The sequence below is a fragment of the Pan troglodytes genome, chromosome 9 (genome assembly GCF_028858775.2).
Source record: "Pan troglodytes isolate AG18354 chromosome 9, NHGRI_mPanTro3-v2.0_pri, whole genome shotgun sequence".
Classification (NCBI taxonomy): Eukaryota; Metazoa; Chordata; class Mammalia; order Primates; family Hominidae; genus Pan; species Pan troglodytes.
The window spans coordinates 31,543,215-31,567,379 of NC_072407.2; the positions used below are offsets into that span (position 1 = coordinate 31,543,215).

The following is a 24,165-nucleotide window of genomic DNA, read 5'->3' on the forward strand; positions in this document are numbered from 1 at the left end:
AAAGCTAACATTATACTTAATGGTGAAAGACTGAATGCTTTTTCCCTCAATTTAGGAATAAGGCAAGGATATTGATACTTTTTGTCTCTGTGTCCCCACCTAAATCTCACCTTGAATTGTAGTTCCCATAATCCCCATGTGTCATGGGAGGGACCCAGTGGGAGGTAATTTAATCATGGAGGTGTTTACCCTCATGTTGTTCTTGTGATAGGGAGTGAGTTCTCCTGAGATCTGATGGTTTTATATGGCGATTTTTTCCCTTTTGCTCAGCACTTCTCCTTCCTGCCATTGTATGAAGAAGGATGTGTTTGCTTCCCCTTGTGCCATGATTGTAAGTTTCCTGAGGCCTCCTCAGCCCTGCGGAACTGTAAGTCAATTAAACTTCTTTCCTTTATAAATTACCCAGTCTTGGGTATGTTTTTATTAGCAGCATGAGAACAGACTAATACAGATATCTACTCCCATCATTCAACAAACATTTTACTGGGTGCCCTATCCAGTTAATAAAGTTAGGAAATTAAATAAAAGGCATGCATATTTTCAGATGATATGATTGTCTATGCCAAAAATTTCAAGGAATTCATAAGCAAATTCCAAGTACTAAAAAGTGAGTTTAATGAGATTACAGGGAACAAGGTTCAACACACAAGAATCAAATGTATTTCTTTATACTAGCAATGAATAATTGGCAACTAAACATTTTTTAAAAATTTACATTAGCTCCAAAAAATGAAACACATAGGTATAAGTGAAACAAAGCATGAACAGGGTCTGTATGCTGAAAATTACAAAAACTTAGTGAAATAAAGCAAAAAAGACTTAAATAAATGGAGAGATACACAGTTTTATGGATTGAAAGAATTAACATAGAAAAAATGTAACTCAGCTGGGCGCAGTAGCTCATGCCTTTAATCCCAGCACTTTGGGAGGCCGAGGCGGATGGATCACCTGAGCTCGGGAGTTCGAGACCACCCTGACCAACATAGAGAAACCCTGTCTCTACTAAAAATACAAAATTAGCTAGGCATGGTGGCTCATGCCTGTAATCCCAGCTAGGGAGGCTGAGGCAGGAGAATCACTTGAACCTGGGAGGCAGAGGTTGCAGTGAGCTGAGACTGTGCCATTTCACTCCAGCCTGGACAACAAGAGCGAAACTCAGTCTCAAAAAAAAAAAAAAAGAAAGAAAAGAAAATATGTAACTCTGCCCAAACTGATCTATAGATTTAATGCAATTCCAAGCAAACCTCAGGAGTATTTTTACAGATCCAGACAAGCTGATTCTAAAATTTATATGGAAAGTCAAGGGAACTGTAATAACCAAAACAATTTTGAAGCAGACTAGTAAAGTTGGAGAAATCACACTCAGATTTTAAGATTTAATATAAAGCTGTAGCAATCAATTCAGTGTGATATTGGCAAAAGGATAGACATAGATCAATGGAACAGAGAAGCCAGAAACAGACCCACACAAATATATTCTAGTTATTTTTCAGAAAGTTGCAAAAGCAATTTCATAAAGGAATGATAGCCATTCAACAAATGGTGTTGGAACAGCCAGACAATCATGTGCAAAAAAATGAACCTTCATCTTAATTTCAAATCTTACATAAGAATTAACTAAAAGATTTACATGTAAAATACAAAATTATAAAAATTTAAAGGAAAAAATTTAGGAGAAAAACTGGCCCAGAGTTAGACAAAGAGTTATTAGACATGATACCAAGAGCACAATCATGAAAGAAAAGATTTATATATTGGATTTCAACAAAATGAAAACTTTTGCTCTATCAAAGACACTGTATAAGAATGAAAAGACAGGCTACAGACTGGGATAAAATATTTGCAAATCACATATCCAATAAAGGACTTGTATCTGGAACACAAAAAAAACTCTCATAACCCAACCATAAGAAAATAAACTACCCACATTAAAGAAAGTACTGCGTTCATCAACTAGAAGTCTCAACATAGTAAAGATTTAGTTCTCCTCAAATTGATTCATAGATTCAACTCAATTCAAATAAAAATCCCAACAGGACTTTTTGTAGGTATATAAAGCTGATTCTGGAATTTATATGAAAAGACCGTATAGCATAGGGACAATAGTTAAAAATACTGTATTGTATACTTGCAATCTGCTAAGAAGATAGATCTTAAATCTCCTCACTATACACATACACAAATAGTAACTGTAGAGGTAATAGATGTGTTCATTATGGGGAATGTGGTCATTATTTCGCAATGTATACATATATCAAAACATCAAGTTGTATACCTTAAATATATGCTATTTTTTCATGTCAGTGATAGTTCAATAAAACTGTTGAAAAGTAGAAAATAAAAATAGGTTATGTGAAAGACAAAGGAACTAAAATATGACAAACAATTTGGGCAAAAGGAATGCAAATAAGCAAATTAACAAATGTTAATTTGCTATTCAGAAAATGAAAGTTAAAACCACCATGAGGTACCATAGCACATCTATTAGAATAGCTGAAATAAAAAAATATTGACAAGGGCTGGTAGGGATGTGGAGCAACTGGAACTTGTATACATTGCTGGTAGCAAAATGAAAAACAGCCACTCTGGATAACAGTTTGGCAGTCTCTTGTAAAACTAAACAAACACTTTCCATATGACCCAGCAGTCCCATTTCTAGGTACTTGCCTTAAATAAATGAAAACATGTTCACACAAAAACCTGTACATGAATGTTTATAGCAGCTCTATTCATAATCACCCAAAATGGAAATACCTAAATGTCTTTCAACAAGTGAATGTATAAACAATCTCTGTTACATTTATCCAACGGAATACTACTCAGCAATAAAAGGAACAAACTATTTGTTTACAAAACAACTTGGATGATTCTGAAAGGTATTATAGTAGTTGGAAGAAGCCAGTTTCATGAGGCTGCATACGTATAATTAATTCCATTCATATGCCATTTTCTAAAAGACAGAACTGTAATGATAGGGAAAAGATCAGTCATTTCCAGGGATTAGGAATAGAAAGAGGATATGACTACAAAAGGGATAACGAGAATTTATCTTTTGGTTATATGGAACTCTTCTGTATCATTATTGTGGAGGTAGTTACAGAAACCTATATATGTGTTAAACTCTAAAATTGGACACAAAAACATCAGTTACATTGTATGGTAATCTAAAAATAAAATATTTACTTGAACTTTTGGTGCTGAAGAACTTGATTTGTATCTTAAAATCAGACTTTCCAAAATTTGGTTTCATTTGCTCCCTGGGTTGTCTGTATTCATCTATCACCAGCAGAGAGACAGAGAGAGAAAGAGGGAGAAAGAAAGTTGATTAATTTATATACTTATACACACTAATGAAGTTGGAAAAACTTTTGGGTGAAATATAATGATTTTGTGGGATGATTTATGCATTAAGGTATATGTGGAATATTTCTGGCAGAGATATTTGTTATAGATGTATCTAAAATTCAAGTAAGGGTGGGGAATTTTATTTAGAAAGTAAGAGATGTAGATGTAGATGAAAGAGAATACATAGGGCGAGAAAAAAAAACTGATAATAGAACTCAAGGATACTAATATTTGAGGGAAAATGAGAAAAGGAACTCATAAAGGAACTCATGAGTGTAGGAGGAGAAATAGGGCATTGAAGAAAAGAAAAAGGCCATGGAGGCTGTAATAGTTCATTCTCACACTGCTATGAAGAACTACCCGAGACTGGGTAAATTATAAAGGAAAGAGGTTTAATTGACTCACAGTTCCACAGGGCTGGGGAGGCCTGTGGAAACTTACAATCATAGCAGAAAAGGAAGCAAACACATCCTTCTTCACATGGTAGCAGGAAGGAGAAGAATGAGAGCCAAGCAATGGGGGATACCCTTATAAAACCATCAGATCTCCTGAGAACTTACTTTCAGGAGAATACCATGGAGAAGCTGCCCCTATGACTCAATTACCTCCCACCGGGCCCCTCCCACCAGATGTGGGGATTATAGGAACTATAATTCAAGATGAGATTTGGATGGGGACACATATCAGAGGCCAAGAAAGTTGAGAAAGAAGAGGCAGCACTCTCCAATGGCATGGAGAAGTTGAGTAAGATGAGGTTTGAAAAGTCCTCAGTGTGTTTGTCCAATAGAACAGCAGTTCTCAACCTTTTTGTCACCAAGGACCGGTTTTATGGAATATAATTTTTTCATGGAGGTGAGGGGATGGGATGGTTTGGGGATGAAACTGTTCCACCTCAGATCATCAGGCATTATTTAGATTCTCAGAAGGAGTGGACAACCTAGATCTCCCACATGCACATTTCACAATAGAGTTCACACTCCTATGAGAATCTAATGCCCAGCTGATCTGACAGGAGGCAGAGCTCAGGCAGTAATGCTCGCTGGCCCACTGCTCACCTCATGCTGTGCATCTCAATTTTTAACAGGCCATGGACCAGTATCTGTCAGTGTCCCAGTGGTTGGGGACCCCTGCTCTAGAAGGTCATCGGTAATGTTGCAAAAGCACTTTTAGGGTTGATGTGGGGGAAAGAATCTTAGGGACATAGCTTTAGAAATACATGAGAGGTAAGGAAGTGCCCTCATAAAGCTTTGGCTTACCTGTATTTGGATTCTTGTATAAAGTTTTGGTGGGAAGATTACTCTTATGTCAAATCATTAGGCCAAGCTAAGTAAGAATTTTAGTGAAATTTTGCATTTCTGGCAAAACTTAAAGCCAAGTAATAGTGACCTGGACTTAAGCTTTAGACATAATCTTTTTTTTTTTTGGTAGTACTCAAAATTAATAAGTCAGTTCAACACTAGCTGAGTACCTACAGTGTTGCAGATGGTGAAAGGTATACAAACATGTACAAGAAATAAGAACTGAATTTATTTAACCCAACCTTCTCATTTTAAAGATAAAGAAGCTGAGACTTAGGAAGGAAATAACTTGGCCCAAGGACATGCTTAATCTGCCTCCCTCCTCTCCCATTGCCATATTTTGCTAGTTCCCCAATTTTTCCCTTTACATAAGCTACTCTCCACCACAAATATAGTACACAAGCAGAAGATATTCATAACTACATGGCTAGTCCATTTCTAAATGTATTCATGTAGTTTGTTGAATCAGATTTTTTTTTTTTTTTTTTTTTTTTTTTTTTGAGACAGAGTCTTGCTCTGTCACCCAGGCTGGAGTGCAGTGGTAAGATCTCAGCTCACTGAAACCTCTGCTTCCCGGGTTCAAGTGATCCTCGTGCCTCAGCCTCCTGAGTAGCTGGGATTACAGGCATGCGCCACCATGCCCAGCTAGTTTTTGTATTTATAGTAGAGACTGAGTTTCACCATGTTGGCAAGGCTGGTCTCGAACTCCTGACCTCAAGTGATCTGCCCACCTCAGCTTCCCAAAGTGTTGGGATTACAGGCGTGAGCCACCGCACCTGGCCTTGAATCAGATATTTATAAGAAAAGAGAAAGTACCTACCTAGGCAGTAGCTGGCAACAAATTCAGTGTGCGGAGGGTATGATTGCAAATGGTTGTGTAAAGGAAGAAGAGGTATTAGGAAATAGATTGCCTTTTGAAAACAAAACAAGACCTTTGGCAGAAAAATATTGGGGTAGATAGGTACATATTAACAGATATTTGACTCTCTCCCTACCTGGGGATTATTCTTCTAGAATTCTTTGCTAAAACTCTAAAGGATTCTTGGTTTGCTCTAATGAGACAGGCAGTTTCTTTACCATAATTCCAGTTAGTGTTTTGAGGGAACATGGAATAGGACAATATGGCTGGAGTTTGCCTCCAAGATAAATTGGAGAGGAAGAGTGGATGGCCTTTAAAGCAAGACTACGTTTAGAAGCACAGTGAATAAGCATGTTCATGCTCAGGTTCGGTGGGTGGATGTCTGCTTGAGTTCATTCAGTTACTTATGGGGTGTGTAACCTTAAAAAAGTATCTTGACCTCTTTAAGACTCAGTTTCCCCCTCTGTAAAATGGGTTCCTTGTGAGTACAAAAGATATACGATATACCTAGTGCAGTGCCAGACATATTAAACAAAATACTTCATATTAGATTTTAATTTTATGATTAATTAGAAATGTGGTTCTATTCTTTAGGAAATGGCCAAAGACACGGCAAGCCAACATTTTCAGACAGAAATAGTTCCTGTCTTTTGTAAATTGATCTTTGTGTGGCTTCAGCTGGCATGACTAGGCCCCTCGATGGGAATTGCAGAGATATTTAGAGTTGAATGCAAAGCCTGAGCTCAAATGGGATAAATGATGAAGCACTACTAAAGATATAAATGGATAGGCACACTACACCAGGGGGCTGGTGGGTGGGAGTGGAGGCATTATTTGTCAAGTGGCATCAATGTACACAGCTGACTGTGTCTGTGTGAGGAGAGGAGATGGCAGTTGCTGTTGCAAAAGGGACCTGGAAACAGAGAGCAGCATGAGCAAACTGCTGATCAGGTTTCTTTAGGAGGATGAGGGGATTATAATGTTCTGAGAGATTACTGAAGCTTAGAAAGAGGAAGTAGTAGAATCACATCTTCCTGCCCCTGGGAATTTATGCTGCTGGATACCATGTTTCCAATGCTTCTTATTTTATCCATTCCTTTACAAAGTTATTTTAAAATAAAGATGAAAACATAGGTGAAAAAATATCTAACTTGTTTGTTTATTGTAGATTTACTCTTGGATTCCAAAGTAAAGAGGCAATGGCACAGGGGGTGCTGTTTATATTCCTTTCATCAATCATTGCTGCAACTTAGATATTTAGTATATTTATGCCTATACACAGATACATATGGGCAAAAGATATTCTATAAAATTCATTTATGAGGACTCACAGTTGCACCTCTCAGAAAAATTTCTGCTCCAGTCATTAAAAAAATTTTTTTATGGGCTTGTGATTCAGTTACCTCTTCCTTGGAAGTAAAATTCCAGGGTAGACCAGAAAACTCACTAACGAGGCCCAGTGGTCTTAAACCCCAGCTGCATGCAAAATCAGCTGTAAACTTAAAACAAACAAACAAAAACAAAAACAAAAACAAAAAAAGTATGTGCCTGGCCTGGGTCTCATTCCAGAGCATTTAAGTTAGACTCTCTAGAAGTAATTGTCTTCAGTTTACGCTATAAAAATTTAAGATTTTAAAAAACCAGGCCGGGCACGGTGGCTCATGCCTGTAATCCCAGCACTTTGGGAGGCCGAGGTGGGCAGATCACTTTAGGTCAGGAGTTCGAGACCAGCCTGGCCAACATGGTAAAACACCATCTCTACTAAAAATACAAAAATCAGCCAGGTGTGGTGACGCATGCCTGTAATCCCAGCTACTTCGGAGACTGAGGCATGGGAATCACCTGAACCTGGGAAGCAGAGGTTGCGGTGAGCTGAGATCCTACCACTGCACTCCAGCCTGGGTGACAGAGTGAGACTCCATCTCAAAAAATAATAATAAAAATAAAATTCAAGTTGGCACAACATTTTTAGCTCTTATAACAAAATTCTTGACTTAATGAATCTTCTGTGAACAACTTTGGGAGTATTAAAACTTTGTAAACTCTGACCCAGCATATCCATCCTGGGAAATACAGCAGGAGGAAATGGTCATGGATGCATGCAAAAATGTATCAATCTTGAGTCATTACAATAATACTTTTAATAATAAAAATCAGACGCATTATAAATGTGCAATAAGAAGAGATTTTTCTTTCAAGCATGGTACATCCATTTAGAGGTCTACTTTCTAGCCATTAAAAATAATGTAAGAGAAGAATTTAATGCATATAACATGCATGCAATTCATAAAGAGAAAAGAAAGATATTATTCAAGTATGGTGAGATATACTTCTTTGAAAAAAATCCATTTGAATAGAAAAAAGACCAAATGAATATATTCCAAAATAGTAATATGCATTATAAAGAAATAGCATGAGAAATGTGATGATTTTTATACTCTTCCTTAGGCCTCATATTATTTTTCAGATTTTCTATACTAAGCATGAATTATTTTTATAAAGAGAAAAATGCTATTAAATTAAAAGCAGTTATAGAACTCTGAAGATTTGTATTAAAATACTACTCTGTGGAGCTGCCCACATCATATGTTTAAAGTAACTGACACCATTTTGCATATGCTACCTGTGTGAATAGATTCCATAAATAAAATAGGCTTATAAAAACACTCTTGATTTTTGTGTGAAAGTAACCATAGGTAAGTCCTTCTTCAATGTATGACTTTGATTTAGGAAGTGGAGTCTGGAACAACTGGCTTAATTTGACAAAGGTAGAGGAAGATGAAATTTTATGCTCTGTGATTGGTTTTTGCAGTTGTTCTGAACTAATAGGCTGCTTTCTTCTTTAATGTGTTATAATGAGGAACAGCTGCTATGAGCTGTGCAGTACGTTTTTTTCCCTCCTTTCAAACCTCCATCTCCTGAAGTTAAATCAATCTCTGTAATTAAAGAATTGGTGACATAGGCAAGGAGGTGGGCTGGCAAATTTATATATTCTGTTTTAAAATGTTTAATTTAAGTATCATGTGGAAGAACTGGACTGTTGTGACATGGTGGAATAACATTTACATTTTCCAAAAAAATGTCTTTCAACATGTGTTGTTAGACCTGGAGAACACAGTAGTATTAATTAATTGGGCATTCGATGTAAACCACAAAAGTGAGCAGACTCACTTCTCCTTCAAGTTGATGGGAGTTCAGATCAACCAAGAAGCTAAAGATGAGATGAATTCAAGACTACACTGTTTGAAGATATATCATTATCCCTTGTGAAAGAGTAGGTGAGGTGTGGTTGATCCTAGTAACTTCATGGACTAAAAGGAAAAAAAAGTCTCATTCCTTGAGTATATTTCCTAGTTGTTTTGGTGTTTTGATAGGTTTGTTCCCAAACTGAACTGAACCAGAAAGCCCCTATGACACCTCTCTCCAAGGGAAAGATGCACCTAGAAGGAGCTGGGCCTCTGGTGACAGCTGGAGGAGTCATTCTGAAGCCTCACCTCCCACATCACTGTCATCTCTAATAGTGGAGACTGGTTGAACTTCGGAAAGGGAAAAATCGATGGCTGAAGATGAGCCTTGGTGATTGTATTAGTCAGGATTCTCCAGAGAACCAGAACTAACTGGAGGCCCAGAAGATCCATGATTGTTTCTTTGCAAACTGGAGAACCAGAAACGCCAGTGGTGTAGTTTGGTCCATGTCCAAAGGCCTGAGAACCAGGATGAGGTGGCTGATGCTAGTCCTGGAGTCTGAAGACCTGAGAACCAGGCGCTCTGATGTTGAAGGGCAGGAGAAAATGGATATCCCAGCTCAAGAAGAGGGCAAATTCTTCCTTTCTCCACCTTTTAGTTCTATTTGTGCCCTCAACAGATTGGGAACCTTAATGGGGTTGATTATTCTTATCCTGTGAGGTAAGAATTAGTGAAAATGATTATTCTTACCCTATCAATTCAAATGCTAATCTCTTCTGGAAACACTCTCACAGACACACCCAGAAATAATGTTCTACCAACTATCTTGGCATCCTTTAGCCCAATCAAGTTAACACATAAAATTAATCATCACAAATTCACTAACCCCTTGTCAAGTCCGCACTTATGCATATCTCTTTAAACCATACTTAATCTCCAAGTAAATACAATAACAAGGTCAAAATCCCATGTAACATCATACAACTAACCTGTGTACAACCAAAAACACACTAATCCCTTCCCTCAAAGAGGAGGTAAAATTCTTCAGTGATGTTTACTCTTCTCCTGGAATCCTGTAACTTAAATACTATGATGTAAAATTAACACCATTTAAATATGGATGTAAAGTCAATATATCTTTTGTTACTATGATAAGGGAATAGGAAAGAATACAAAGATATTTTCTTTACACATACACACATGCACAAATATATTTATAACAGAAGGAGAATATATGCAGGACAATTACAGTTCTCATTTCGGTAACTGGTTACATGGTTGTAGCTGATATTTATAAGGACCTTCTTCTACTACCATTCTGTATTCTCATTGCTTTCAGCAAGCACCTCAGCTGGTTGTGGTTCTTTACCACAGGATAAAGGTGACCCAAACCTTTATTCTTGAAGGGTCTGGGCCATTCATAGTTTTGCCTGGACTGGGTTGTTGTAGTTCCTATTGACCTTAATCACAGGACATGGCAATACTCAGAAACTCTTTAAGAAATCTGTATTCCACACATACTCTTATTTACCTCCATTGTTTAGGAGTAGTTCAATTTTGGTGGTTTGGATCAATCACGCCAGCCAACACTGTAACTCCCTTCTTTGCTTATTGACATAGAGGCATTAGGAGCCCAACATGGTTGGGTGGCAGTCTTAACTTCCAGTTCAATGGAGTCATTGTTGTATCTCCTGGTGGAAGCAGTCTTCCCTCTAGAACTATGACCTCTAGGCCAGTAGAGCATAAAGTCATGGAAACAAGAAGCAAAAATTTTGCCAGTGTGTCTCCAGGGGTAATAGTGAATGTTGCCACAACCATTTTCACCCCTTGATTCCTGGACCTGTGATTCTGGCTATGGGAGAAACAGCAGCATATATTGGTTGCTGATTCAAAGTATATAGAGCCTTATGGAGGACCATGCCCAAGCACTGCACCTAGCTGGAGCTGTAACATGAGTCTCAAAAGGCCATTCCACCATTTTATCAAGACAGCTGCTTCAGGATGGTAGGGAACGAGGTAACACCAGTGAATTCCCTGAGTATGGGCCCATTGCTGCAATTCTTTTGCTGTGATCAGAAGTAATGCCTGGTAGAATACCATGATGGTGGATAAGGCATTTTGTAAATCCACGGACAGTAGTTTTGTGTGCAGGGAAGGAAAATCCATATGCACTGTTGTCTATTCCAGTAAGGACAAAATGCTGCTCCTTCTATGGTAGAAGTGGTCAGTGTAATGAATCTGCCACCAGGTAGCTGGCTAATCACCCTGGAGAATGGTGCCATACTGGAGGCTCTGTGTTGGTCCCTGCTGCTGACACATTAGGCACTTAGCACTGGCCATAACAAGGTCAGCCTAGGTGAGTGGAAGTCCATGTTGCTAAGTTCATTCATGACCTCCATCCCTGCCACCATGGCCACTTTGCTCATGAGCCCACTGCGTGATGACAGGAGTAGCAAGGGAAAGAGGCTGATTAGTATCCACAGAACAGGTCATCCTATTCACTTGACTATTAAAATACCCTTTGGCCGAAGTCACCTTTTGGTGAGCATTCTTGTGGGCTACAAATATCTTCATATTTTTTGCTCAAAGAGATCTATCCATATATCTCTTCCCCAAATTTCTTGTCACCAATTTTCTAATTATGTACCTTCCAAGTTCCTGACCATCCAGCCAAACCATTGACTATAGTTCTTGAATCAGTATATAATCACATGTCTGGACATTTTTCCTTTTAAGCAAAGTGCACAACCAAGTGCACTGCCTGAAATTCTGCCCACTGGGAGAATATCCCTTCAACAATGCCTTTCAGAGATGTCCCAGAGAGATGTTATAGTGCTACAGCTGTCCACTCTTGGGTAGTGCCTGTATATCACACAGAACCATCTGTAAACCATAGCCAAGTCTTCACTTCCTCTGTCAACTGACTGTAGGGAACTCCCCATGGAGCCATGGGTGCAGCTGGAAGAAGAGAAGGCAGTAGCAGGAATGAGGACCATGGATCACTTGATGTGACTTCTTTGTGTCTTCAGGGCTTGCTTGGGCCCAATTACATATATACCACTTCCATTTGATGATAGAGTGTTGCTGTGCATGCCCAATTTTATGATTTTATGGGTCAGATAATACCCAGTTCATGATAGGCAGCTCAGGTTGCGTAGTAACTTGTTGACTCCTGGTCAAGTATTCAGTTTCTACTAAAGCCCAGTAGCAGGCCCAGAGCTGTCTCTCAAAAGAAGAATCATTACCTGCAGATGATGGCATAGGTTTGCTCTAAAATCCTGAAGCCTTAAACTGCAATTCACCTATGGGAGCTTGCCAAAGGATCTAAACAGCATCCCTGTCTGCCATTGACACCTCAAGTACCATTGGATCTGCTGGATCATATGGCCTAAGTGGCAGAGCAGCTTACGTAGTCTCCTGGATCTGTTGCAGAGCCTTTTCCTGTTCTGGGACCTACTCAAAACTAGTAGTTTTTTTGAGTCAGTTGGTAAATGGGCCAGAATAACATGCTTAAATAAGAAATGCATTGCCTCCAAAATCCACATAGGCCCGCTAGCCATTGTGCCTTTTTTTTTTTTTTGGTTAGAGGCCAGGTGCAACAACTTAGCCTTCTCCTTGGAAGGGCTATTTCAACATGCCCACACCATAGACCCCTAGAAATTTAACTGAGGTAGATAGATCACACCTAAACTTTAATTGGATTTATTTCCCACCCTGTAACACGTAAATGATTACCAATCAAATCTAAAGCGGTTGCTACTTTTTGCTCACTAGGTCCAATCAGCATAATGTCATCAATGTAATGAACCAGTATGATGTCTTGTGGAAGGGGAAGGTGATCAAGATCCCTGTGTGCTTGACATTGTCTAAATTATGACATATAACTGGAGAGTTAATATAACCCTGAGGTAGGAAAATGAAGGTGTATTGCTGGCCTTGCCAGCTGAAAGAAAACTGCTTCTGGTGGGCCTTATTGACAGAGATGGAGAAGGGGGCATCTGCCAGATGATAGCTACATACCAGGTACCAAGGGGTGTGTTACTTTGCTCAAGCAGTGAAACTAAATCTAGTACAGCAGCTGCAATTGTAGTCACCACTTGGTTAAGCTTACCATAATCCACTGTTATTCTCCAAGCTCCATCTGTCTTCTGCATAGACCAAATAGGAGTGTTGAATGGGAATGTGATGGGAATCGCCACCCCTGCATCTTTCAAGTCCTTAACGGTAGCACTAATCTCTGCAGTCCCTCCAGGAATGCAGTATTGCTTTTTATTTACTATTTTTTGAGGTGGAAGCAATTCTAGGAACTGCTTCTCCTTGGCCTTCTTCATCATAGCCCCCAGTCCACAAGTCAAGGAACCAATGTGGAGATTCTGCCAGTGGCTAAGTATGTCATTCCAATTATTTCTTCTGGAACTGGGAAATAACTACAGGATGGATTCTGACACCTATTGTGAGATGAACTTGAGCTAAAACTTCCATTGATCACCTGACCTATATAAGCCCCTCCTCTGAATGAGAGGCTACAGTGACATTTTGGGTTTCCTGGAATCAGTGTCAGTTCAAATCTAGTGTTCAGTAGTCCCCCAAAGGTCTGATTATATGTTTTACCCTGGTGCACAGTTACCCTGCTAAAATTCTGTAGGTCCTTTCGGAGAAAGCTGGGAGAAAGATTCACAGTATAAATTTTCATTTGAGGGCTTCTGGGTCTGTAAACTGGCTCAAGTCTGAAAATTGATTGAGGGGCTCTGACTCTCTAATTTTATGATTCAATTTCAACTTTGGTTCATTTGACCTGGAACTTTTCTGTTTATACAGATCAAGTAAAAATTTAATAGGCTTTCTATCTATTTCACTTCTAGGAACACCATGATTAACTAGCCCACGCCACAGATCTGTGTGAGTCAGACTATTCTAATTGCTGCTTTGACTCTGCCACCCAACACAGTAACTACGCCCACCTCGCCTTTGGCAGTGGAATGCTGCCACTTGGCCTCACCACTCTGGATCCAATTACTCCCATTGCATTTAGATTTTCCAATTAAGTGGCCGTGGTTCCCACTATAAGGTCTGGCCTACAAAGAGTAATCACAGAGTTCTTCAAGAATACTGGGGCTTCCTTTAGTAATTTATTTCTCAAAGTATTGATAAAAATGTGTCTTCTAGATCTTCTCAGTGTTGGGGAATATATCATAAATTATAAATCCACTCTTTCTAATCTCCCTAAGCCTGTGAATCCCTTCCTCTACATTAAACCTAGGGAGAGCCGACATTTCCAATTTGCTTACAATGGGCCATCTTTTGATTGTGTTTCAGCCAACCAATCAACCACATTATTAGAGCCTTAACTCCCAAGCTGTAATATTAAATGCAGAATCTCTGCTTAGTGGGCCCACATCAATAAATTTGACCTGATCCAACATTATGTTCCTTCCTTCATTATCCCACACCCTTAATATCAATTCCCAGACATGTTTCCTAGATTTCTGCTTGTATAAATTAGAAAGGTTAGGTAGTTCTTTTGGAATATAGCATGACTCCTCATGGGCCACACTTTGTACTTCCCCTTTAAGGGCCTGCTAGGGTCTTGAGTCTAGTTATTTGTCTAGAAGAAAAGAGGAGTGTTGGAGGTAGCTCTTGTGGAGAATCAGCAGTGTCTTGCATGGCAGCTGCCTCAGAGGAGGCCATTCCTCAGGCAATGCAGGGCTAATCCCTTCAGATGGAGGCAAATGACTCAGACCAATGTGAATGAGGAGATGGCTCCTACTGGAGGTGGGGATGCTGTTGACACTGGGAGTAGGGGGTCATTTCTGCTGGTAGTAGGGATGCCACTTTTGCTGGGATTAGGGAGACCAACTACTCTGGGGGTGGGATCTAAGCTCTACTGAGGGTGGGGAGACTTCTTTCACTGCCAAAATAGATAATCACAGTTTAGGGACTCAGTGTCCCCAGCTTCTTTAGAGTCTTCCCACATACCCCCATCTCAACTTGCAAGATCCCATTTTTTCACAGTGTCCTCACTTTACAGTATATATACCTTGTGAGGCTGAGAGTTTTACTTGTGTTGTAATTCAGCCAATTACAGGATGAGATCCTACATTTGATTTTCAGCAATTTCAGCCCTGCACTGCAGGAGATAATGCTGTCCCTCAGGGCACACCTATAAGCTCTTAGGTCATTTATGTAGCACTTGAGGTGGGAATTTGAATCCCTTAGCTCATTTTTTTTTTTTTTTGTAAACTACTTTTTCCAGTGATTCAGTGTCATATTCCTTAGTTTTCCAAAAGTGTTCAAAGCTAATATATACAGAGTTACTAAGCTCCTTGCATCTTAGAAGTGTTTGATTAGGAATATCCATATTTTGTATATATCTACAGTTTGTGCCACGAACTGTTTGCCTCTTTACTACTGGAAAAGGAATCATTATCATCTTTAAACTGTGTCAGATTAGAAAGCCAATTTCAGAAACTGCAGAATGAATTTTTTTTAAAAAACCATCACTTTTGAAAATCTGTTTCTCCACAGCCAATCTCAATACCAAAATCTGTATTAGCCAACGTTCTCCAGAGAAACAGAACCAATATGTACTATGTGGTGGTGGGGTGTGTGTGTGTGTGTGTGTGTGTGTGTGTGTATGTGTGTGTAGTCATCCCTTGGTATCTGTGGGGTATTGGTTTCAGGACCCTCTAGTGGATACCAAAATCTGAAGATGCTCAAGTCCTTTATGTGAAATTATGTAGAATCTGCATATAACCCACATAATCCTCCCATATACTTTAAATCATGTCTAGATTACTGACAATATCTAATATTGTATTGCTTAGGGAATAATGATGTGACAAAAGTCTGTATATGTTCAGTACAGATGCAACCATCCATTTTTTTCTGAATATTTTTGGTTTGCAATTGGTTGAATCTACAGATTTGGAACCCACAGATACAGAGGGCTGACTAGAGAACCAATAAAAGCCAGTGGTATAATTCAGTTTTAAGTACAGAGGCCTAAGAACCAAAGAACCGATGATGTAACTCCCAGTCTAAGTCCAAAGGCCTGAGAACTAGGGTGGGTGGTTGGGGTGGTGGCTGATGTTAGTCAGTCCTAGAGTCTGAAGGCCTGAGAACAAGGAGCTGTCCAAGGGCAGGAGAAGATGGATGTCCCAGCTAAAGAAAGAGATAATTTGTCCTGATTCTGCCTTTTTGTTTTATGTGGGCCCTCAATGGAATGGATAATGCCCACCCACATAGGTGAGTGTGATCTTCTTTACCTAGTCTACCAATTCAGATGCTAATCTCTTCTGGAAACACCCTCAGAGATACACCCATAAATAATGTGTTGCCAGCTATCTGGGCGTCTCTTACCCCAGTTAAGTTGACATATAAAGTTAAGAGGTCATCTGCTTACCTGTGCCGTTTCCCAGTTGATGAAGCTTGCCACAGTTTATCCAAGAATACACGGAGTGGGAAAGGTAGAATTTAGTTTGCCCAGGTAATGTTCTCGCAGTGATTTCCCTCTGGGCCTCCCACGAACGCTGTCTCTTGTGATGAAACTGGGGAGAACTGTAGGGAGGAAGATAATTTCTGCCTCTCAAAACTCACAGGCTGATGGAAGGAGATCCCATAAAGCATTTATTGTAGAAAAGGAAGAAGTGGCAGAGGAAAGTGCTGGAGAAAAGAAGATAGAAGAACAAAGCAATTGCCAAGCCCAGGTGTAAGGTGACCAGGTCTGCCTGGGATGATGGCAGCTTGAATGGTGAGGAAAGACAAAATGTGAGAAGAACATGTAAGAAGATTTGACCATGTTTGTATAGAGACTATCTTCCTTGGTTCATCCTTAAATGAAATGAAAATCCTGTAGCACCATTTCTAGCATTTGGTAAGTACTCAAGAAACATGAGCTTTTACTGACCATAGACTGAACATATAGGCTACTAATGAGAAAATTCCTATACTTGAAGAAGCCTAACTTGCTAGGCCAATTTTATATTTTTGCTGGGCTGCCATAGGGTTAGAATTAAAGGCACATTAAAATATGTATTAAAAGGCCAATAGTGGTGGCTCATGCCTGTAGTCCTAGCACTTTAGGAGGATGAGACAGGTGGAACACTTGAGGAGTTTAAGACCAGTCTGGGCAACATGGTGAAACCCTGTCTCTACAAAAAATACAAAAATTAGCCTGGCATAGTGGTGCATGCCTATAGTCCCAGCTATTTGGCGGTGAGATGATTGCTTGAGCCTGGAAGTCGAGGCTACAGTGAGCTATGATCATGCCACTGCACTCCAGCCTAGGCAACAGAGTGAGACCCTGTCCCCCCCAAAAAAATTGTATTAAAGATACATTATAGTGTGAATGTGTCTGTAGTATACATTAAGTCTTTATGTCTGTAAAGACATGCCACATTCTTTCTTTTTCTCTCTCAGCGTATGTACACACATACATACACACTTAAATCTCTGTGTGTGTACGTGTGTGTACATATGTACACAAATGGCACATTAGCTTTATCTAGAAATGGATACATATGCATTAAGCTACTGTAAAGTTTATGCACACTTAAAGGCACATTAATTCTATCCAGGCATATTTCTCTATAATGTACTGTATATCTGTATGTATACTAATACATTATTCTATCATCCATCATAAATTTCTGGCCCCCCCCACAGGAAATGACCTTGTATTTTATGATCAATGCAAGGACAAAAGATTTTGCATCCTTAAATTATATTCAATACATACTCTGTGAATAAAAATGCCATAACTTAAAATATTGCCCTTGGTATTTGCATAGTGCCTTTCATTACTGTTGAACAAAAACTAATCTATGCATTCACTCTGTGGAGATAAGTTGTATAAATGTGATAAGTGAGATATTTTCTTCCTTAGTCCTTAAAATGATAGTGTAAGGAAATGGAATTCTTTTGCCTGGAGATGAGATTACCCAAGGGTATAATATTTCCAGAATGGATACTATGAAGTTGTAGGAAGTTGCTGTATCTCATTTTCAGTGAGGCCACAAGAGAAAATTGTTGTAGCAAGAAGTTGTGGTTTAGGCTTTAAAATGCCTTTGCTGTGAGGTTAACATAGAAGGAATGGGCCATTAAAGAAGTTTGTATATTCTTCCTTTTTTCGATGTTTCAATAAGGTAACCAGTTCTTTGAGGTTAAGTCAGTCTGTTCGACAGCCTATTCTAAGAAGAAATGGCGCCTTCCTACCCACAGCGGGTGAGTCTAGGGAAGTAGTTTTATATCACCACAACCCTGATACACCTTTCTTTCCCCCACAACATGTGCTGATTGGACCAGGGATGGGAATTGTAATGAAGGGAAACCAATTAGAAAACTGGTCAGAGACACCATGTAGCCTGACATTAAAGAATGATCTGCACCTATCCTGTTTACTTTTTCAGTAAATTACTCTAGAGAAAATGTATTTTAACAATGGGAGCTGAAGTTGAAGGGAAGCCATGAAATAGAGGGGAGTTGTCTCTAGCCATTTGCTTAGAAAAGTAGCAGGGACACACACACACACACAAAATAAAAACAATAAGACATAAGACCTACTTACTATTTGATAACACAACAGGGTGACTATAGTCAATAATTTAACTGTACATTTATAAATAACTAAAAGAGTATAACTGATTGTTTGTAACACAATGGATAAATAGTTGAGGGGATGGGTACTCCATTTTCCACGATGTGATTATTACACATTGCATGCCCATATCAAAGTATCTCATGTACCCCATAAATATATGCATTATGTACCCCATAAATATATGCATTATATACGCCATAAACCTAATATGTACCCACAAAAATTAAAAATAAAAATGAAAAAAGTAGCAGGTAATATTAACAAGCAGAGGAAATTATGACTAGAAAGCGGAGGTTGGATAGACGCAGGAGAGAGAAAAATGAGCAAGAGTGCTCATGTGACTAATGAGAGACCTGCTTTAATTCGTGTCTTCCCAGACCTCATGCCATGCACCCTATTCCCATTTATTCCTTAAAGAACTTGAGAGTCTGTATCAGTTAGATGATTTGGGCTGCAAGAAATAAAAATAGTCATCTGAAAGCAGTGTAAACTAGGGACATTTATTATCTCACATAACATGAAGTGTGGAGACCAGCACGGTTTTAGGCTGTCTCAGTGATGTCATCAGGGATACAGTTCCGTTCTATCTTTCCTATGTGCTGTACTCATCATTTTGGCTGACTTTGGTGCATTCTTGTGAAATTGAGTTGCTTCTCAACTTTCTCCACGGAGGGCTTACATTCAGCTCATTCAGCTTTCTTGGGTCTGCAAGTCAGTTCTACTTGTCTGTATGCTTCCTACTTTGTAAAATTTTCTTGGTCTTCTCTCCCCTCCTGTTTTCCTCATTATTACAAATTTATGCCTTAAAGGAAATAATACTATTATTTTAGTGGTGTTTTGAGAGGAACCAGTGGTAAATACATGTATTTAATCATTTAATCTGATCTGCCAACTTTATTGTGAAGTCCCTTGCGTCTCTCTTTTAAGATGAAAGACATTTACTTGAGAAGTTTTCTCACTAGACTTCCCCTCCCATATCATTGGCCAAGATGGAGCTATATGCTGTATGCAGAAGACAGAGTCATAAGCCAATCACTGGCAAGGGGAATGAGGTCACTTTGGCTTGGACAAATTGCCATTCACTTTTGGCAATGAGAAGGAGCACCTTCCCTTGAGCACATAGCTGTATGGAGGATGAACAACTAGAGAATGATCTTCAAAATACTGAACAATGGATGGAGCATGGACCAACCAGTCAAAATGGGCATGCTACCCAAATAGAGCAAAGAAAACCCTATAAATACCCAAATGAAATCTGGTTCAACCAACAAGGAAGAAGATGGAAACAAAAGTCTTGGTTTCTAGCACCTAAATAACAATTGCAGAAAATAAAGTACACAACTGCTTCAGAGGAAGGACCAAATCACCTCATAAGGACCATTCCAGCCTGTAAATTTTTACGCAGAAGAGAATTGTTCCATTTAATGAATATTTTATTAAAGCAGTCTACAACCTGAACTGAGTATCACTGCAGGGAGCCAGAGTACATGTAAATTACAGGGTTGTGGGCACTTTCCAATTCTGGCACAACCTTTATGTAAAAGGTTACCCTAGTCCTTTAAGAGTGAACTTTTAGAGAAAGGTTCTACCTCAATGGTATTTGCAACTAACTGGCTTTATCTTACTTGCCAGCTCTTGATTGATGAAGCTGGCTGAAGGGTTGGATTGAATAGAACTCTGAGGTTGAGTTGGAATCAGCTGGAAAGAGCACTATGTTCATTTGGCAGTGTGTGTGTGTCTGTGTGTGTGTGTGTATTGGCATGGGGAATGGCAGCACTTGGGCCATGTATTTTCTCTCTTCTTTCACGTCAGTTTTGTATGGGCTGAGACTCCATGGAGTCACCTAAGCTGGAGGCTTCCAAATTACAAACTGTACCTAAGACAAGGAGACGACCTTTCTTAGTAGGTGACATTCTTAGTCTAGGAAGAGGAGCATTCCTATGGAAGAGTTCTCAGGGATTTGGGTAACATCAGAGTCAGAAGGAAAAGGAAGTTTTGTTGAGTTTCATATTTGAGAAGAAAGCTAGAAGGCAGAAGTCCAAGGGTGTGTCAGTTATTTTGAAAAGTAAAACATGAAGAAGAGAAGTATAAAATATTTCCAAAGCTCTGGGATTAATGACACCAAGTTTGCTAGTTTTGCTTCCTGGTGGTAATTAGCAGTCAAACAACATGTGTGTTTTGGGTCATCAAATATTATTGTGGATAGGGAGAGCAGCCAGTCTTGAGCAACATGATTTCAAGGGATTGAGTGAGTGATGAAAATTATTGCAGGATAGGAAAGCAAGTTGGATTTCTGGTAACTACAGTAAAGAGGAAAAGAGAATGTGAAGAATAGACTGACAGGGAAGCTCTAGGTTGAGCGACAGAAAGGCCTGTGTGGAGGTTTCCAAATATAGTGCCTTATACTACTCAAAGCCCTTCCTATTGTCTTGTATAATTCTCTTACTACTCTTTGGATTGGGTACACTTGATATTTTTAGTTCTGTTTTTCTGAATAAGTTAATTTTCAGAGAAGGTAAAGTAACCCAAAAGTACATAGCTAGATGGAAGCTGATCTAGGACCAGAAATGAGTTCTTTCAACTTATAGATCAGGGCCTTTCCTACTATCCTGCAAGGCCACTGAGATCTAAAACAGAACTGTCTGATCTGCAGGATATCTAGAAGTATATTAGGCACAGGTGGGGGTGTATGGGTGGGGAAGACAGTATTCCAAGTAGAGGAAATAGCACTTGCAAGACCCTGAGGAATGAGAGAGAATGGTGGTTCCTAAGAACATAGAGCAGACCCGTAGAGCAAGAGCAGGAAAAGCAATACGGACACTGGTGTAAGATGAGGCTAAACATGTAGCAGGGGCCAGATTCTGAAGCCTTTGAGGCTAGCATTTTACTTATTTAGCTAAATCTCACACTCACCAGCAGTTTCCTTTCTAAATAGGAGCAACATGCATTTCTTTGGACCTTTGCTGACACCAAATGGTACCAGTCTTTGAGCCTCTCAAGTGAGGTGGGAGGTTGGGAAAGGAGGACATAAAATTAGCATAAGTACATAAACCTAGTTGCACACCAGTCTTAGTATGAGTAAATAACATGTTCTGCATTTTCATGTGCTACTACTTTCCAAATGAATATAGATGTTATGATGAATAAAACTCAAATTCATTTCAATGTACTCCTGAATTCCTGGGAGCTTTTAGCTGTTATGCATATAACCCTTCTGCCTCTTGCCTTATCGGTCTGTGACAACAAATACAGTTACAACTCCTTTTGCTCTACAAATTATTGTGGCTTGAAAGTTGACCCCACTCAAAGTATCATCCAGCTATTTCTGGGTATTTCCATGGGGATGGAATAGATCCCTTGGGCTCTTCCTACCTGAGTTTCTCCACCTCTTCTCTTCTTCTCTGAGTTTCATGCTATTGTCCATGCTCTCTTCTCCTTGTGGTTCACTGCTTTTCTGTGCCTATCTTTGTTCATTCCCACCTCCCATGAACCCATCACTACCTTTCTTTATTCCCACCACTCCTGAACCCCTTACTACGTTTGTTCATTTCCATTGGTCATGTCAGCACTGCTACTGTTGGGCTTAAAGGCTGAGATAGTTTGTTTTCTACATGGAATGGAACTGTGACAGAATCTCCTGAGGTTTGAGGGTGGCTCTGTCTCTTCCCTGAGACTGGCCTCTTCTCCAGCCATCATCTCTGCACTTCTATACCCACAGCTGCAGCTGATGTAAGAGGACCAGCATATATGCTTGTGGAAAGCCCAGACTTGCTCTTACTACACTCTTCTAGCCTCCCCAGTTGTACAAGGGCTGCTTACTCCCAATGATGGAACTTCTCTGAGGGTTTGATACCTAGGATTTCAGTACAAATGGCCCAACAGAAATAGAGGAATTCCTTTCTTCCTCTAGTCCAGGGATCAGCAAACTAACTCAGGGGCCAAATCCACTTGTTTTTATAAATAAAATTCCACTGAAACCCAGCAACACCTATTTTACTTATATATTGTTTATGACTGCTATTATACTACACTGGCAGAGTTGAGGTTATGACAGAGATGGTATGACCTACAAAGTCAAAAATATTTACTATCTGGACTTTTACAGAAAAAGATTGTCAGTTCTTTATCTCATCCATAAAATCATTCAAGGAATTGTTTTAAAATGAAAAGTGGGTGATATGATCAGATTTATACTTTTCAAAGGTCACTCCAGTTGTAGTGACAAGAGTAAACTCAGGGTGGGAAAATAAAACTGTAGACAGAGACCAGATAAGAAGCTGTTCCAGTAATTCAGAGAAGAGGTGATGGTGGCCTGAACCGAAGGAACAACAGTGAAAATGCAGAGAGGTGATGGATTTGAGAACTATTGAGGAGGTAGAAATGATAAAACGTGATAATGGATCAGGTGCTTCATGCCTCTTCTCTGACACTGAGCCACCAGGCTCTAGGTGCTAGAAGTCTGATCATGGATTTGCTTCTTTGTTTCTGTGGTCTCCCGATTCCTGTCTGGGTCTTCTTCTAACCCCACTGGAGCATTAGAGTTCTATTTTCCTACTTCTGCCTGATTGCTAGGGCTCTGCTGCCTCTTGACTATCCTCTGTGAGGCAATTAGGGGAATTCAGTATTAGGATCCATGTCTCTTGTCTTTGTCCACCAATAGAAGATACTGCTAACTTGGATTTGCATTGCCTTCTGATATTATAGGCAGAAACCTCTGTGAGAGGTTCTGTGATTTCTCTGTCAGGCTGAACTTTCTGCTAGCAGTTGTGTATTCCAGGAAATGAATATAGCTCTAAATCCAAATTCTCATAGTTTGCTTGGTTCTTTTACAGTACTTGAGATGTGCTGGGCCAATTCCAAAGGTAAAGAAGAGTAGGTGGGTATCCTGGGGCTTCATTATATTAAAAGTGCTAATTCTTTGATTTTTATTCACTTATCTCAACTGATTAATAATTTTTGATGGAATGAGAAAAGATAACTCTGTTTTAGTCTTCCCTCTAGGGTTCTGTCTTTGTTTATTCTGTATCCCTATATGCTGATAACTTCCTAGTTTCTGTCCTAGAATCTAGCATATATCCAGCTTCCACTGAATTCCTCCACCTGGATGTTACCAAAACACTCAAGGTTCAATCTGTCTAAAACCTGAAACCTTTATCTTATTGCTCCTTTTCCTTTTCTTCCTCCCATATCCTTTGTGCTAATGAATGGCCCCACCAATCAATCCTGTCACACAAGCAAAAGATGTGGAAGTCATCTTGGTTATAAATTCTTCCTATTTCCTTACTCTACAATCTATCAGGATTCTGTCTCTTAAATGCATTTTAAAAATCCTTATCTCTTCTACATTCTTGCTGCCTTAGTTTAGTCTTTTTATGTCTCATAATGACTAGTCATTTCCTGGCTTGTCTCTCTGCCTCTTGTCCTGTTCTGATCTAATCCTTCAAGGACAGGAACAAAATGACCATCATTTTAGTAGCCTCAGAACTGAGGATGAGATGGGAACACAGAAGGTCCTTGTTGAATATGCACCAATTTAAATAAAGAGGAAAATCAGGATCACATGTGTCTTTTCCGTTTGATACTCCTGATCTAAGATCTTCTCTTGTCAGTATCTTCCTTCTGGTTCCTAGAAAATTCCTCCTATGCTATGGAAGACCTCAAATGAGGTTTCTACCAAGACTTTGAGAAGATTTGAAGCTTTTTTAAAATAAAAAGTTTAGCTTTTTCACAGGCACTGTTATGGCTCACTGGGGAGGTGGGAAGGCCTTCTGCTGGGGTGAGAATACAAGTCAGGCTCCTAAATTTTCATAACGGAATGTCAGCCTTGCCACCTGACAGTCTAAAACATATGCCCAAAGCATATGGATCTCTTTTCAATC

The 24,165-nt window shown here is 39.4% G+C and overlaps 1 long non-coding RNA gene across 2 annotated transcripts in view; it reads left to right on the top strand.

The window, feature by feature from the left end:
- Positions 1–24,165, top strand: part of LOC104008451 (uncharacterized) — a 172,188-nt gene that overhangs the window by 32,953 nt on the left and 115,070 nt on the right. For both annotated transcript variants that reach the window (XR_008537824.2, XR_008537822.2), the window contains exon 2: positions 271–367. This is a non-coding gene — a long non-coding RNA (uncharacterized LOC104008451). The remainder of the gene's footprint in view (positions 1–270; positions 368–24,165) is intronic.